At 42.3% G+C, this 12,500-nt stretch overlaps 1 protein-coding gene across 1 annotated transcript in view; it reads left to right on the top strand.

Moving 5' to 3' along the window:
• The window catches only part of LOC119580570 (clumping factor B-like), a 31,853-nt gene that overhangs the window by 18,564 nt on the left and 789 nt on the right, over positions 1-12,500 (top strand). The gene's annotated exons all lie outside the window — the stretch shown is intronic.

Below are 12,500 nucleotides of genomic sequence, written 5' to 3'. Positions count from 1 at the left end.
GAGAGAGAGAGAGAGAGAGAGCAGAGAGAGAGAGAGCGAGCAGAGAGAGAGAGAGAGAGAGAGCGAGAGAGAGAGATAGACAGAGCAAAGAGAGAGAGAGAGGCGAGAGAGAGAGAAAAAAAGAGAGAGAGCGAGATAGAGGAGATGCGAGAGAGTAGAGATAGGCGAGAAGAGAGAGAGAGAGAGGAGAGAGAGAGAGCGAGAGAGCCCCTGAGGGTGATACACGGGTCCACGCCCACCATAAATTACCTCCTCCTCCTCCTCCTCCTCCTCCTGTCCCTTCTCCCTCCTTCCTCCTCCTCCTTTTTACCTTTTTTTCTTATCCTCTTTCTTTTCCTTTTTCTTTTCTTCCTTTTCCTACTGATAGACATCCTCTTCCTTGTTCCTACTCCTCTTCTTGCACCTCCGTCTTCTTCTTCTTCTTCTTCTTCTTCTTTTTCTTCTCCTCCTCCTCCTCCTCCCCCTCCTCTTCCTCCTCCTCCTCCTCCCCCTCCCTCTTCTCCTCCTACCTCCAATCCTACCCCCCTGCCTCCTCACTCCTTCTTCCCTGCTCGCCTCCTCCTCCTCCCCCCCCCCTCCCCCGCCGTTCCTCCCCCCTATCCTCCCTCTTCCTTAAACTCGCCTACCTCCTCCTCCTCCTCCTCGCCCCCTCCTTCCCCCCCTTTTCCTCCCCCTCCTCCCCCCCTCCCCGTCCCCTCCTCCTTCCTGCCTCCTCCTCCCCCTCTTATCTTAATTCCTCCCCATCCACCGCCCCCCCCCCTCCTTCCTCCTCCTCCTCCTCCTCCTCTTGCCTCCTCTCCTCCTCCTCCTCCTCCCTCTTCCTCCCCCCCTCCGCCTCCTCCTCCTCCTGGCGCATCCTCCTCCTCCCTCCCCCTCCTCTCCTCCTTCCTCCTCCCCCTCCCCTTCACGCCTCTTCCTCTCCACTCCTCCTCCTCCCTCCTCCTCTCCTCCTCCTCCACTCCCTCTTATCCTCCCTTTCCTCCCCCCCCTCCTCCTCTTCCTCCTCCTCCTCCTCCGCCTCCTCCTCCTCCTCCCCCCTACCCCCCCTCCCCCCTCCTCCTCCTCCTCTTCCTCCTCCTCCCTCTTCCTCCCCCTCCCCCTCCTCCTCCCCTCCCTCTTCCTCCTCCTCCTCCTCCTCCCCCTCTTCCTCCTCCTCCTCCCTTCCTTCCGCCGGGGGGCACACGTGGCGGCCGAACAGAACGACGTAACCCCGAGGAGGAGGAGGAGGGAGGAGACGAAGGAGAAGGAGATGGAGTAAAGGAGGAGAGGGAGAAGGGAAAAAAGTAGGAGAATGTAGATGGAAGGAGAACAACAAAGAAGGAAGACAAGAAAGAGGGATGGAAGGAACGGGGTGAGAGAAAAGGGAGAGAGAGCAAGGGGATAGCAGGCAATGGAGAAGGGAGAACAGAGGGCGAGGGAGAAAAGAAGGTGAGAGAGGGGGGGAGATAGATAGACAGACAGACAGACAGACAGACAGACAGACAGATACACAAACACAAACACACAACACACACACAAACACACACACACACACACACACACACACACTCACACACACACACACCACACACGACACACACACAGCCGACACACACACACACACAACACACACACACAACAAGAAACACCATAAACTTACACACACCACACACAGTCCACACACACTACACTCACACGAGCAACACACACACACACTCACACACACACACACACTCACACAGGCAATTCAATTCTTCAATTCTTTTATTTATTAAAGTGTCACGATACAAATTAAAGTTATAATATACACATACATTTCATTTGTAATCCCGTTTTCTTCAAAAAGTGTCAGGACTTTACTCCAAAACCAAACTGATTCATAGATCTTATAGTATCAATTGATGGATACTAATAGGGAAAATACTCCACTATCTTAATTTTACTTACATTTTGTAATAAGGGAAAGCATTTTTAAGTAAATGATAATTAAACAAGTTTGGCCTGATTCAGGTAAGAAGTTTCTTCCACTCCCTCTTCCCTCTTCCTTCACGTTCTCTCTTCGTCTTTTTCTCTCACTTCTGTTCATTCTCTCTCAGTCTTCTTTCCGTCATATATGCAATTGAATACCTTAATGAATCCTTTTTATCTTCTATCTCCAAGAATAAATCAAAGTTTACCATTCATTGTGGTCGAGAGATCTCCTGCAAAGAAATCAAAATTGAATTGGTTACAATTTGGCCCAGTCATTCATTCCTATCCTACAAAAGCCTCACGTCTGCTCAACCAGAACAGCGCACAGAACCGGAAATGAACTTCCTTCATCTCTTCATTTTTTTCCTAGTTTTCCCCATTTTTTTTTCCCTTTCCCCCTTTTTTCAATATTTTTTCCCCTTTCTTTTCCCCCATCTCACAATGAACACATAACCGCTCGTTGTGGGGGTAAGTTTATAACAACGCGGGCGTTTCTATTCTTAGTGGCAAGATTCCTGTTTCTTAGCTGTGGCGAACACTGATCTTAGAACTCTTAGATAGATGTCTTGTCCCTATTGGCTCAGGCTTCGGGTTTTGTATTTATATCTCCTAAGGAATGTTGTTCATGGATCCGAATAATTCTTCAGACCTCAACTAGGTTAAAAGTTTTCTAAACTATCGTTTTGTTTGAATAAAATCATTTGTTCATTTATGTGATTAAAATGGACTGCATATCTGAACACAAGCACCAGCTTCTTTTCTTTTCGTGTGTTCGATCTGCTCGGCTCGGAGATTTTTGCCTTCTTTCTCTCTTTCTTCTTTTCCTTTTCTCTTCTATTCTGTCTACAAACTCTTTCTTCTCTATTCTTTCCTTCCTACCTTTCTTTTTCTTTCTTTTCTTCTCTCTTCTTTCCTTCTATTTTCTCTTTTCTTCTTTCTCTAACACTTCTTCTTTCTTTCTTTCTTTCTTTAACCTTTCTCTTTTCCCTTTCTATCTCTCTCTCTTTTCTCCTCTTTCTCATTTCTACCCTCTCCTCTCCTTCTTCGAACGACAGAGCAAAAAAAAGCGATAGGAGCGAAGACAGCAGATGGGATAGAGCAAAGACAACGACAGAGGAGGAGACAAAGGGATAAACAAAAAAACCAAGAGATTTTCATGGGAGATTAGAACGAAGAAGACGAAGGAAGGAGAAAGGGAAAAATGGTGATAGGAACGAATAAGGGGGTGGGAGGGGGTCATGATAAGTAAGCATCGTCGACGCGCGGCGACGTCGACGGCGGCGCGAGGGGCGGAACACGGGGGGGCGCGGTGAGGCGGGGGGTGCGTAACAGCATAGCGATAGGCAACTTGTTTTACCCATAACCGATACACACCAGAAGCATCAGTTATTATGTCAGTCTCAAGTTCAGGAAAATTGTTATAATTTTGTTTCACTGGATGTTATTTTCTTGTTGTCGTTGTGTTATTGTTACTGTTGTTGTTGGTTTCATTCTCCCTTTCTCTCTCTCTCTCTCTCTCTTACTCCGCTCTCCTCCTCCTCTCTCTCCTCACATCTCTTCACTTCCTCTCCTCGTCTCGTCATCTCTCTCCTCTCTCTCACTTCTCCTCGTCTTCCCCTCTCATCGTCCTCCATCCTTTCTCTCTCTCCTCTCTCGCTCCTCCCTCTCTCCTCCTCCCCCACATCTCTCTCTCTCCTCCTCCCCTCTCTCTTCTCTCCTCATCCAACTCTCTCACTCCTCTCTCTCTCTCTCTCTTCGACTCTCTCACCTCTCCTCTCTCTCCCATCTCTGTCTCCTCCTTCTCTTTCTCATTCTCTTCTCTTTTTCTTCTTCTCTTTTCTCTTCTCTTCTCTTCTCTTCTCTCTCTCTCTCTCTCTCTCTCTCTCTCTCTCTCTCTCTCTCTCTTTCTTTTTTTACAACAACGATTCGAAAGAGTTGCAAAATTAGCGCTTCAGGGCAACAGTCACGAGAGCATAAAATGTTGTTGTTGTTTTTTTTACTGGAAGAGACAGATAGAAGAAAAGTGATTTATTGATTTAGAAAGTAATCAATTGTCATTATAATGATAAAAAAGAGTGCGATAGATAGATTGCGATTAGTAGATAGGGTGGATGGATGCTGTGGATGGATGGGTGGAATGGTGGAATGGAATGGATGGATGGATGGATGGATGGGTATGATATACTACATACAGACAAATACATACATACATACATACATACATGCGTACATACATACATACCATACATACATTACATACATACATCATACAATACATACTACCAAACCAACAAACAAACAAAAACAAACATACATGCATATAGATAGACAGTCGACAGATATAACAGAGAGGGGGGGAGGGGGAAGGTAGAAGTTCGACTGAATAATAAAACGATAGATATACATATCGATAGATAGATAGACATAAAGATAAATGAAATGATTGATAGAAAAATCAAAATGTCGATAGATCTAGCATGAAAAAAAAATCTATTGACAAATAGACAGATGAATTGATAGACAGGACAACTAACATTAATCCCGCTTCCGTTTCGAAAAAGGGGGGTGGTGCCTTTTTTTTTTTTTTTTTTGTCTCATTGCATTAATAGGGGGGGGTTTTTTTTTTTTTTTTGTTCATTTATCTAAAAAAAAAATGAATGAATGATAAATACGACACACACACACACACACACACACACACACCACACCCCACACACACACACAAACACACACACACACACACACACATACACACACACACACAGGCAATTCAATTCTTCAATTCTTTTATTTATTAAAGTGTCACGATACAAATTAAAGTTATATACACATACATTGCATTTGTATCCAGTTCTTCAGGACTTACTCAAACACTGAAGTCATAGATATTTATATAATGATGATAATAATAGGGAAAATACTCAACTATCTAATTTACATTTTGTAATAGAGCATTTTAGTAAATGATAATACAATTTGCCTGATTCAGGTAAGAAGTTTCTCTCTTTCATATGCATTGATAACTTAAATGGATCCTTTTATCTCCAAGAATAAATCAAAGTTTACATTCATTGTCGAGATCTGCAAAATCAAAGATGAATTGGTTACATTTGCCCATCAATTCATTCCTCAAGTCTGCATACCATGAACAGGCAAACAGGAAATGAACTTCATCTTCAATTTTCCCATCTTCACAATGAACACATAACCGCTCTTGTGGGGGTAAGTTATAAAAACGCGGCGTTTCTATTCTTAGTGGCAAGATTCCTGTTCTTAGCTGTGCGAACACTGATCTTAGAACTCTTAGATAGATGTCTTGTCACATATGGCTCAGGCTTCGGTTTTGTATTTATATCTCCTAAGAAATGTTGTTCATGGATCCGAATTAATTCAGACCTCAACAGGTTAAAAGTTTCTAACTATCGTTTTGTTTGAATAAATCATTTGTTCATTTATGTGATTAAAAATGGACTGCATATCTGAACACCAGCTTCTTTTCTTTTCGTGTTCGATCTCGGAGATTTTGCCTTTCTTCTACCTTTCTTTTTCTATCTCTCTTCGAACAGACAGAGCGAAAAGCGATAGAGCGAAGACGAGACAGAATGGGATAGAGCAAAGAGCAACGAAGAGAGGAGAGACAAAGGAGATAAAAAAAAAACAGAGATTTCAGGGGAGATAGAACGAAGACGAAGGAAGGAGAAAGGGAAAGGGGATAAGGAAGATAAGGGGGTGGGGGGGTCAGTGATAAGTAAGCATCGAAGCATAGCGATAGCAACTTGTTTACCGATACACAGCATCAGTTATTATGTCAGTCTCAAGTTCAGGAAAATTGTTATAATTTTGTTTCACTGGATGTTATTTTCATGTTGTCGTTGTGTTATGTGTTAATCTGTTGGTGTTCGGTTGCATTCTCCATTCTCTATCTATATCGTTCTCTGCTCTCTCCTATCTATCCCCCTCTCTTCTCTCTCTCTACTCTCTCTTCTCATCTCTCTCTCTCTCTCTCTCTCTCTGATTCTTTTCTATTTCTCTCTCTCTCTCTCTGTTTCTGTCTCTCTTCTCTTCTCTTCTCGTCTCTATCTCTTCTCTTCTCTCTCTCTCTCTCTCTACTCTCCTTCTCTCTCTTTCTCTTCTTTCTCTTCTTCTCTCTCTCTTCTCTCTCTCTCTCTCTCTCTCTCTCTCTCTCTCTTCTTCTCTCTTCTCTCTCTCTTTCTTCTCTTTTTCTTCTCTTCTTTCTCTTCTTTCCTCTCTTCTTCTCTCTCTCTCTCTCTCCTTTTCCTTCTCTCTCTCTCTCTCTCTCTTTCTTTTTTTACAACAACGATTCGAAAGAGTTGCAAAATTAGCGCTTCAGGGCAACAGTCACGAGAGCATAAAATGTTGTTGTTGTTTTTTTAACTGTAAAAGACAATAGAAAAAAGGGATTATGGATTTAGAAAGTATAAATTGTAAGTAGAATGATAAAAAAGAGTGCGATAGATAGAGTGCGAGATAGATAGATAGGGTGGATGGATGGGTGGATGGATGGGTATACATACATACATACATACATACATACATACATACATACATACATACATACATACATACATACAAACAAACAAACAAACAAACAAACATACATGCATATAGATAGACAGATAGACAGATATAACAGAGAGGGGGGGAGGGGAGGTAGAAGATCGACTGATAATAAAAACGATAGATATACAGATCGATAGATAGATAGACATAAAGATAAATGAAATGATTGATAGAAAAATCAAAATGTCGATAGATCTAGCATGAAAAAAAAAATCTATTGACAAATAGACAGATGAATTGATAGACAGGACAACTAACATTAATCCCGCTTCCGTTTCGAAAAAGGGGGGGGGTGCCTTTTTTTTTTTTTGTCTCATTGCATTAATAGGTGTCATTTATCTAAAAAAAATGAATGAATGATAAATAACGTATCTATAAACTGATAATTGATAGATAATATATCTAAAAAATAATGATTGATAAATAACGTATCTGAAAATAGATAGATAGATAGATAAACAGATATACAGCACCATAGAAAATAGAAAACATTCATTATTACACTTATTATGTCAACACATTATTTGTTATTTCTTTTTCATTATTTTTTTTTTCTTTCTTTCTGTCTTTCTTTCTCTTCCTTTTTTTTTTTTTTCTTCTTCTTTTTTTGAGGGGAGGGTTAACACTTACTTCAAAAAAACATCTAAATCTTATATTTTTTTCAGATACGATACATTTTCCTTTTGATATCATGGCGGGAGAATCAAGGTTATCTTCAATGAGAATTAGATTAATTAAGAGCATTCTCGTGGGGCCTATGGCAGTCCGGATTTTCCTTCCAGAAGCTTTCCGTAGGCCTATCAGAGTTTTTTTTTGTTTTGTTTTTGTCTTTGTTTGTTTGTTCGTCAGCTCTTAATCAGTCTTCTTCGTTTGATTGTTTTGCTTGTTTTCTACATGACAACAAGGATTTGAGAGAATTACAGAATCTGAGAGAATTGACAGAACAACCGACAAATAGAAATGTGTGTGTGTGTGTGTGTGTGTGTGTGTGAGAGAGAGAGAGAGAGAGAGAGAGAGAGAGAGAGAGAGAGAGAAAGGAGAGAGAGAGAGAGAGGAGAGAGAGAGAGGAGAGAGAGAGAGAGAGAGAGAGAGAGAGAGAGAGAGAGGAGAGAGAGAGAGAGAGAGAAGAAAGAGAGAGAGAGAGAGAGAGAGAGAGAGAGAGAGAGGGAGAGAGAGAAAGAGAGAGAGAGAGAGAGAGAGAGAGAGGCAGTCAGAGAAAGAGAGAGAGAGAGAGAGAGAGAGAGAGAGAGAGAGAGAGAGTGAGAGAGAGAGGTAGTCAGAGACAGAGACAGAGACAAAGACAGAGATAGAGATAGAAATAGGGGTAGAAATAGACATAAAGAAAGATAAGGAGATAGCCAGTAATTTCCTCTGATCGTGGAGTACACAGTAAAAGGGACACTGTAATGGTATACCCGCTTGTACACAATACAAAACAAATAAAAAAAAAACGATGAAATTAAACTGAATCGAGAATTCCCTGATCCCATCTGAAGCTGCTAAACTAAAGGTAGACTTTTATTGCAGATTCCCAGACGTCTCCTCCCACCCCCCTCTCTCTCCCTCCCTCCGGGTATTTCCAGCTGGCGTGTCACACGAGGCTGTAGTAACCCTTCTATGGAGTCATTTCCTGGTTTAGTTTCCCCTCGTTTTGGGACCACGATCATCCCTGTGCCTATTAACTGCACGAATGTACTGGCACCAGTTTCTGCTAGTCGTGTTTTTTGTTGTTTTTTCTCCTTTTTTTTTTTTTTTTTTGGAGTTTGGATGTGTGTGTGTGTGTGTGTCTGTGTGTGTGTCAGACCGTCTGTCTGTCTGTCTTACTCTGTCTCTCTCCCTCTCTCTCTTTCTCTTTCTCCCTCTCCCCCTCTTTCCCTCTCCCCCTCTCTCCCCCTCTCTCCCTCCCTCCTCTCCACCTTCTCCCTCTTGACATACTTAGACAATATAACAAATAAAAAAAATAATAAAAATGCGAAATAAAAGATCTTAGAACATTTTTCAGAGACGTCAATAATGCTCAGGGAAGATTAATCAGAGCTGCGGCATTTATCACTTGCTGAATGCTGAATTAAATGCTGGTTCAGGAGAGAAAGGAAGAGGAAGAAGAAGAAGAGGAAGAGGGAGATTTGAAGTGAAAGAGGGAGAAGAAGAGGAAGAGGAAGAGGGAGAGAGGAAGAGGAAGAGGAAGAGGAAGAGGAGAGAGGAAGAGGAAGAGGGAGAGAGGAAGAGGAAGAGGGAGAGGGAGATTTGAAGAGAAAGAGGGAGAGGGAGAGAGGAAGAGGAAGAGGAAGAGGAGAGAGGAAGAGAGGAGAGAGAGAGGAGAGAGAGAGAGAGAGAGAGAGAGAGAGAGAGAGAGAGAGAGAGAGAGAGAGAGAGAGAGAGAGGGAGAGAGAGAGAGAGAGAGAGAGAGAGAGAGAGAGAGGAGAGAGAGAGAGAAGAGAGAGAGAATGAGAGAGAGAGAGAGAGAGAGAATGAGAGAGAGAGAGAGAGAGAGAATGAGAGAGAGAGAGAGAGAGAGAGAGAGAGGGAGAGAGAGAGAGAGAGGAGAGAGAGAGAAGAGAGAGAGAGAGAGAATGTAGGCCTATGGAAGGAAATCTGACCCCAATAGACCCCATGAGAATGTTCTTAATCAATCTAATTCTCTTTGAAGATACCTTGATTCTCTTGTCATGATATCGAAAGGAAAATGTATCGTAAATCAAAAATATAGCAGATATTTAATGATTTTGAAAGTAAGCATTAAATCAAAATACAATGTTCTTAAGATATGCATGATACATAAGAATATGACATATATTTCATAACTGTGAAAAAATTTGCAAAAAAAAAAAAAAAAAAAAAAAAAAAAAAAAAAAAAAAAAAAAAAAAAAAATATATATATATATATATATATATATATATATATATATATATATATATTTATATAATATGTGTGTGTGTGTGTGTGTGTGTGTGTGTGTGTGTGTGTGTGTGTGTGTGTGTGTGTTGTGTGTGTGTGTGTGTGTGTGTGTGTGTGTGTGTGTGTGTGTGTGTGTGTGTGTGTGTGTGTGTGTGTATGTCTGACTGTTTGTGATGTATGTCTGTTTATTTATCTGTCTTTCTCGAAACGGAAGCGAGTTTAATGTTAATTATCCTATCTGCTAATTCATCTGGTTATTTGTAAATATATATATCTTTTTTGTACATTTTTCGTGTTATATCTGTTGACATCTTCAGCTTCCTTCCTATTCATCCACCTGGTTGTCTGTGTGTCTATCTATCTATTTATCTAATTCTGTCTATAATTCTGTGTGTGTGTGTGCCTGTCCGCCCTTTCCCTCCTCTCTCTTTCTCTCTTACATTCTCTCTCTCTCTCTCTCTCTCTCTCTCTCTCTCTCTCTCTCTCTCTCTCTCTCTCTCTCTCTCTCTCTCTCCCTCTTTCCCTCCCTCCCTCCCTCCCTCCCTCCCTCTCCATCTTCCTCCCTCCCTCTCCATCTCCCTCCCTCTCTCCCTCCCTTTCCATCTCCCTCCCTCCCTCCCTCTCCATCTCTCTCCCTCCCTCCCTCCCTCCCTCTCTCCCTCCCCCCCTCTCCCCCCCTCTGCAACTTCAACAATGGCACAACACACGGATATTCCCTCTATTGACCGTTTGAGCTGAATCTGGTACAGCTTCATCCCCGCCTTAGATGTTGCCTGGGAAACCACGTGACCAACTGATGCAGAAGGAAGACTGGAGGCGCGTGTGTGTGGTGTGTGTGTGTGTGTGTGTGTGTGTGTGTGTGTGTGTGTGTGTGTGTGTGTGTGTGTGTGTGTGTGTGTGTGTGTGTGTGTGTGTGTGTGTGTATGTATATGTATACCACGGTAACATAATGAGAATAATAGTGAAAATAATGATAACGAAATCGAATTAAACAAAATAAAAAATATATATATCAAAACGAGATTGCTCAATATTTCCCTCAAAGCGATTTTCTTCATTCTCATATAGCGAAGCGAATATAGATGTGTTTCTCAGAACTACGTACGTTGATAAACTCGCCTGCATAATATCGCAAAGCTTCATTATCAAGCCTTAACAGAACAACAAAATCAAAATCAAAATAAGAACATTTGGAAGCAATATCAAAAACCAAAATATTCGAAGCGAAATAGATATGAACGTATTTCTCCGAACCACGTCTGTTGATCCATTCGTCTCTACAGTTTAATCCTTCGTTATCAAGCTTTAACAGAACAGAACCCTTCCTTACCAGACTTTAACAAAGCATCAAATTCCAAATAAGAATACACCAAAGAACAGAAGACTGTAATAATAACCAAGAGTCTCCTCACAGCGAAGCGACTATAAATGTATTTCTGGGAACCGCTTGCGCTGACGTATTCATCATCATCTCAGTGGCAGTCGGATCCTCACGCCTCACGTCTTATGACCCGCGACTGTTGCTCAAGTCCCCGGAGATGAGAGAGATGAGGGGGCGAAGAGCGAGAGAGGAAGACGGGGATGCTGGAGAGGAGAAAGATTTTAGAGAGGAATAGGAAGAGAAGGGATAAAATGATGAGTTTGAAGGGTCACTTATAGACACACACACACGCGCGCGCGCGCGCGTGTGTGTGTGTGTGTGTGTGTGTGTGCACGCGTGTGCTGTATGTATGTATATATTTGTGTATATGTGTGTGTGTGTGTGTGTGTGTGTGTGTGTGTGTGTGTGTGTGTGTGTGTGTGTGTGTGTGTGTGTGTGTTTAAGCAAACGGACACACACATTCATACAGACACACTCACACTTCCAATTCATTTAAACAATAGATCCTATTAGACATAAACCTCCAACAGCAGTCCAGCTCTTCATAATCTAAAAAAAAAAAAAAAAAAAAAAAACAGTCCAGCTATTTTCGAATTTACGTTCCGATATCATGCATCAGACATGTGGCAATCAAAGCCTGATATGTTTCACGAACGAATATCACTGGTATAAGTTGCGATGAAGTATAGTATATGTAGTTTCTTACTGTAAAAATTTTCACCTGTTGTACTGTTAGGGAAACGAGTGTCATACAAATGATGATCAGGGACATAGAAAAAATAATAAAGGATCATATATATATATATATATATATATATATATATATATATATATATATATATATGTATGTATATATAGATATATATATTTTTATGTATGTATGTATGTATATATGTATATTTATATAGACAGAGAGAAAGAGAGTGAGAGAGACAGAGAGAGAGAGAGAGAGAGAGAGAGAGAGAGAGAGAGAGAGGGGGGGGGGAAAGAGAGGAGAGAGAGAGAGAGGAGGGGGGGAGGGAGGGAGGGAGAGAGAGAGAGAGAGAGAGAGAGAGGGAGAGAAGAGAGAGAGAGAAGAGGAGAGAGATAGAGAGAGAGAGAGAAGGAGAGAGAGAGAGAGAAAGAGAGAGAGAGAGAGAGAGAGAGAGAGAGAGAGAGAGAGAGAGAGAGAGAGAGAGAGAGAAACAGAAACAAAAACAAAAACAGAAACAGAAACAAAGACAGAGACAGAGAGAAAGAGACAGACAGACAAAAAAAAAAAACAGACAAAAAAAAATAGACAAACAAACGGAAAGAGAGCAAAGAAACCCCCATTTCTTGAAACCTGCAATTACGGGTGAGCACCGGACAAGGTATTGTCAGCCAGGAACACGATGCTCGAACACAAAGCCGGCAGGTAACACAGCTAACCAGTTGTCTACGATGATCCAGCTGTCATGGTTTCTCGTTCTGGCCATCCCCTCGGGCTGACGGAGGGAGGGGAGGGGAGGGAGGGGGAGGGGAGGGGAAGGGAGGGAGGGAGGTGGAGGGGGGAAGGGAGGGAGGAGGAGGGGAGGAGAGGGGGGGAGGTGGAAGGAAGGAGAGGGAGGGAGGTGGAGGGAAGGGGAAGGGAGGGAGGTGGAGGGGAGGGGAAGGGAGGGAGGAGGAGGGGAGGGGAAGGGAGGGAGGAGGAGGGGAGGGGAAGGGAGG

The sequence above is a fragment of the Penaeus monodon genome, chromosome 14 (assembly GCF_015228065.2).
Source record: "Penaeus monodon isolate SGIC_2016 chromosome 14, NSTDA_Pmon_1, whole genome shotgun sequence".
NCBI classification, from domain to species: domain Eukaryota; kingdom Metazoa; phylum Arthropoda; class Malacostraca; order Decapoda; family Penaeidae; genus Penaeus; species Penaeus monodon.
This window is presented reverse-complemented; position numbering and strand designations above follow the sequence as displayed.